A 6000-nucleotide genomic window follows, 5' to 3' on the forward strand; every position below is an offset into this window, starting at 1 on the left:
ATAGCGTATGCCGACACTCTCTGACTGTAAACCTCCCTCAGGCCCATAACATCCAGCAGATCACTTGACATTGAGAGTGATATGAGTGCTTGTTTTTGTAGAGTAAAACTGGTTCTGTGACGTGAGTTACAAGGCAGGCTTTGAATAGATTAAAATAAGACAAGAGGTCAAACTGTAGCAGTTAAAACATGAGAGAGGTCTCATTTGATTCTATGAGTCATGCCGAGTCGAACCGTTCCCAATGTTCCCTGGTCGCCTATTGTGAATTTTGACATAAAATGCAGCGTTTTACAAATGCAATTGATGACTTTGTGACTTGATATGCTTCATCAAGGGCCTGCCTGTCGGTCATATTGAATAAAAAACTGAACACATCCTACCAAATTTGTCTGATTGGAACAAAGTCTGGTACATAGCATGTGGAGTCACTCCTGACAAAAAGTCATTGAAAACTTTTTCATTTATTAAAAGGTTCTTGTCTACTGCATCAACAAATATTAAGGTGAGCATTATATGACTGTATATTTTGGATACTTGGGCCCTTGTAGGGCTTGGCCCTGTAATTGCTGCTTGCAGCTATATTTGTAATTGATGTAGTTGCGTCTGAACCATGAACTATGATTTACTGCTTGCTATGTGGGTTTGGGGAGGGAAATTGTAATTGTTGAAAGCATTTGATTGGTTTGAAGATGATTCATCAATATTTTTTATTTGATGGCCTCAAAACTACTATTCATAGACTTTTACAGGTCTTTAATGTATCAATATTTTATGAAACCATATTTTTTATTAATCTCAGCATTAAAATATAATGCCTGCTGTATTTAGATGAATGATTAATTTTGATTTTATATGGCCTCTTTAAACTTATGCCATAAAACATCACGATTTAAAACTGCCATTAGAACACATTAAATGCTCAGACTGAGGGCGTCTTAAACCCTGCTGGTCTTCCTCTATGTCGGCTCCCATCGGCAGACGCTACACGGCTCTCCCATAAAACATAAAGTCCAGCTGCTGCCTCTAAATGCTGCCCACAGTCCATTACAGTTCGTAAAAAACCTCCCGGGCCTTCTGCATGCATTGATTCACCTTCCATCTCTTTTCTTTGGGCTTTGTGTGCATGTGTCTAAAAGCGTGGCGTTGCTTAGAATTATGGGTGCTTTAACTTCTTGTTCCCGGTTGCAGTGCAGGTAATGGCCTGGGTCGAAGTCCCTTGCGCATTGATCGGGTGCAATGGCTGCAGATGTTCTTTGTTCTGCAGCAGATGCTTCAGTCCTTTGTCATGGAATGCTCTGTGTTTCTTGTATTTAAAACGAAGAGTTTACGGGTTTTTGCTCGGAGGGCATGAGACTGAGAATGAAGGGAGCCGCCCTCAGCATATGGCCTTGTCCAGAGGAGAATTTATGCCCTCTGCAGGGAACAATTGAGAGCAAAGGATGCTCTTTGAGATTTGTATCCCTTCTTAAGATTGAGGGTGTTGTGAATAACTCTTGTTGAAGGCAAATCATTTTTCAATATCACGTCTTAACATAAATAAGACAATGACATCCAATTGTTTTTTACTAAACAAAAAATTTATGAAAAGCTAAACAAAAAGGAACTTTAACACAATTAACAAACTTTTCTTATATTGGTCTCATATTGGTCAATACATATTTTACATAACCTTTCTCTCTCAAACTCACACATCAGTAATTTGCCACAAGTGCATGAAAAACCATCTAGAGAAAAAAACTCTGAATAGCCCTAGAGACAAAATACTTTATGGGCCGCAATATCACAAATCCTACAGACATTTTTGTTCTTCCAAATCTTGTTGATGCAAACAGGTTTTTATACAGCACAGAGAGTTATAAAACACACACATACATATATATGAACATAGCAGTATGATCCTTTGGGTGAAGTTGGCCTGCATCTTGCTTATCTGCTTCAGATGTGTTTGATACTGTTAAAGCGAAACTCTGCCCTCCAGGACCGACCTTGGACACCGACTTTTAGTCCATAGGATCTGATCAATAGAAGTAATTTGTTATAGAGTGTCTGGATTGGAAGTTTTTACTGTAGGTGATGAAGGGAAATACCTCAAAGAAATACATGAGAATTCTCCGTTTCCGTCTCTCTTTCTCTCTTTATTTTTTCAGTGATACAGAAGGTCTGTCTGGATTTTATTGGTACCATAAAAGAGTTTAGGATGTATTGAACAAAAGCTATTGTTGCAGCATCTTGAAAAAACAACTTTAATACCCTCGTAAATCTGTTTTTTAACATTCTCTATATGAAAACATAACTGGACGAAACTGTACAAAATTAAATAATTTTGGGACTAGCATTGTAAGCATTTTATTTTATCATAAATTGTGCTAGTTTGTTCCTTGAATTCTTTAGTTTGATGGCTTATTTGTTTTCTTTTTGTCTTTTTTCAAATTAGCATTCGATCATGAGTTATGAGGAACTATCGCTGTAGGTATAGATTTATATAATCATTGATAATTGTGTTTTTTTTAATAACTTCTTTGATTTAGTATAACGCAACACTGGTCAGCATTATGTCTTTATTGCTTAGAAATAAACTTTTTCTAGTCTTGGCATACAACACTCTTAAACTAATATTAATCAACTCCAAAGTTATATTCATCCAGTGTTGTATAAAGTATTAAAGCAAGTTTTGTGCTGTGTATATGCACCTTTAATATGACCTCCTCAAAAAAGAATGTGACTCCCGAATCATTGTGGTTTGTGATGTTTTGAAGGGGCCCTGGCAAGGAATCAGAGAAGCCTTTTAAAGTTTCAGACCCTTTTCTAATGCTTTAATATCCTCCATTCTCACATTACCCATTCCCTCCACTTTAATCAAATGTGTGTTTGTTCATGTTGGCTTTTTCATTGTAGGACATGTATCTTATTTTGCGTTCCAATGAATCAATAGGCTTCTGTGCGAGTTATATACTGTACGAGTAAGAGATGCTGAACTTGCAAAATATATTTGACCACATTGTGTGATCTTTCTGCAAACACAGTGATCCCATTATAAAGAGACGAGGGGATTTTCCACGACAGTGACTTTCTTGGTTAGGTTTGTGGTGTCAAGCATCACACTTGGTGTTTTGGTTATGGCTGGTGTGCAGGAGTCTGTTCTAATGTTACACGAAACACATTTATTAAAGTATAACTGCATGAGGACTGGTGACCAGAAGCTATGTACTGATGGTTTATATCATTAAATTTCTCAAATCCGTTCCCGGCTTCATCTGCAGCCTCCCGTTTGAGAATGAACAGCACATGCGAGCAGTTCAGCACATGTGTCTTTAACGGCCTCTCTGCGATGCTTCAAATGAGGACGATAAACATTCTGCCGTTTGGAAAGTGCATTCCACTGTGCGAATCTCTTTCACATTTACTGTAAGTTATTCCATCTCCCGTGGCATTATGAATGAGCTTGGATCCTGGCTGGCCAGAAAATATTTGGATTAGTCATGTGCAGCATGTTTAGTATTCCTTCAACGCATGGCTGACCATATAATTTATCACACGTTGGCCACTTTCAGAGATTTATAACGGCTGTTTATTGCACATTTTTATGCATAATATATCACACTTCTTACAAGGAAATCTATCAAACTCTTGGAATGAGAGAGCATTTTTTGCAATAGGAGATTAGTCTCGTGCTGAAGATGGGAATTTGGCGGATGTTGATCGTGCACCTTTAATATTTTACAGATTTTATGGAGATAAGGGTGACAATGGTATATTTATAATAACGGCGATAGACCATCTGATGATTTTATTTCATTTGTATGTAAGTAAAACAACAAAACAGCATTCATATGAGTCCATAACACGTCATGTGATCATTTGATAGAAAAATTTAAAAGAAGTATTGTATAATTACATACATCTAGAAGTATTGTATAATACATGCAATTCATAAAATAATTTATATCTTGAATTAATCTGTATATTGTCATAGTGTCATGAAACAGACAGGAAACAGAACCCAAGTGCACACAGCTCTTAAACAAAAACATTTTATTTGACAAAGACAGAAAAAAACTCAAAATCCCTCGAGGGGAAAACAAGAACAATGTATTTTAACAAAAGACGACTTGACTTGACTTGACTTGAGTTGAGTTGAGTTGAGTTGAGTTGAGTTGAGTTGAGTTGAGTTGAGTTGAGTTGAGTTGAGTTGAGTTGAGATTTATTTTATAACTCCTTGTGAATTTGTGTACAAATTTGGAAACACCAGAAATTCCCCAGCGATAACAGTTATTATCAGTATGTTCCTGCCCTTGATTTAAGATGACCCTTACTTACAGCACACATTACAAGCTTTTATATGAGGCCATTATAATTGTCTGAGCGATTTGTGTAATACTGGGCTCAGGATATGACCACTGCAAGCACTCATATCACCATAAAGAATACATTACTGTGCACTCATGACAAATGAGCCATGACGGAAGAAAAATAACTCATTCTGCACTTGCGTCAGAGGAATAAGAAGATCCTTAAAACCTGAAAGAATTATTTGAGTTGTTGTATAAATTATAAAAACTGTCGGACCATTCAAGGAGATCAAACTTTTTTTTATTGAATGTGTTTCTACACATTAGGCTCTAATACAGCATTTCAGCTAGACTAAATATCAGACATAGTGCATGCTCATCGTTTTTTACTCAGACCTTATCACAGCTGATACAGAGAGTTCATCACTCTTTGATCATGTGAACTTATCTTCCGATGAAAGACAACAAAAAGGAAGGCCTAACCTGTTCTAGATATAATAAATAAACAATGGATTAAGCATAAAATCACTACATGGCAGCATAAACGCGTGATAACTGTAAGATGTTAATAGCTTACTATTGATGTACGAATACCACAGTCATCTGTATTCGGATCCTTCAACCACATTGTATTACATAATAAAGTTCTATACCTGTTTATTCTTCCGAGCACCTGTATTGGCAAGTACAAATGTCCAAATTACTTTTCTCTTATATAAGTAGCAGTTATTTGATATACCTAGGTTAGTTTATTATTTGTTGCTTTGTGATATTTTGGTGATCAAATGGAACGGCACCTGTGGCTCTAAGGGAACCATTTGCCACATATGTCATTCCAAACATGTATGACTTTCTTTCTACTACAGAACACCCTATGGGCTATATGCATGCATGACTTCTGCAGGAAGAACCCTGTGCAGTTTCTGCTTGGGGAGACTTAAAAGGAATGGAAAAAAGAAAAAAATTAGCAGATGGTGTACATTGCGGTGGTTTATAGAAGTGCTCCTCTACATTATTTGAAATGATACTTTCATAAGTTAACATTTCGATATAGCAAATACGTTAGAACGCCACTTCTATAGGCCACTGCTGGGTGCCGAAGTGTACACCATCTGCTAAATGTAACTATTTTCTCTGTTTTCCATTTCTCTCTGCTTTAAGTCTCCCCAACCGGAAGCCGCATATAGGGTTCTTCCTGTGAAACACATGCACAGAGCCCATAGAGCATTGACTTATTGTATGGACACAAAACAGCTGAGACATTTCTCAAAATATCTTCTTTTGTGTTCCACAGGTTTTGGGCAACAGCAGGGAGAATAAATGACGACAGAATTTTCATTTTTTACAAAACTATCCCATTAGGTCTACCAATACTTTTTGACCAATCAAAGACCAATTAAAAAAGAAAGATTACATGACTTTAATACATGACTTTATCTCGCGTTTTACAGGTTAACTGCGATGAACTCAAACCTGCCAAATATAGCGGACATGACCAGCTCCGTGACGCTCCAGTGGGTGTGAATATGACCATCCGCTTTAAATGTTCATCGTTGCTATACTCTCTCTCTCTCTCTCTCTCTCTCTCTCTCTCTCTTTCTCTCTCTCTCTCTCTCTCTCTCTCTTTCTCTCTCTCTCTCTCTCTCTCTCTCTCTCTCTCTCTCTCTCTCTCTCTCTCTCTCTCTCGTGAATTCCTCGCATTGCGTTCTCT

This window comes from Barbatula barbatula (genome assembly GCF_947034865.1).
Source record: "Barbatula barbatula genome assembly, chromosome: 23".
Lineage (NCBI taxonomy): Eukaryota > Metazoa > Chordata > Actinopteri > Cypriniformes > Nemacheilidae > Barbatula > Barbatula barbatula.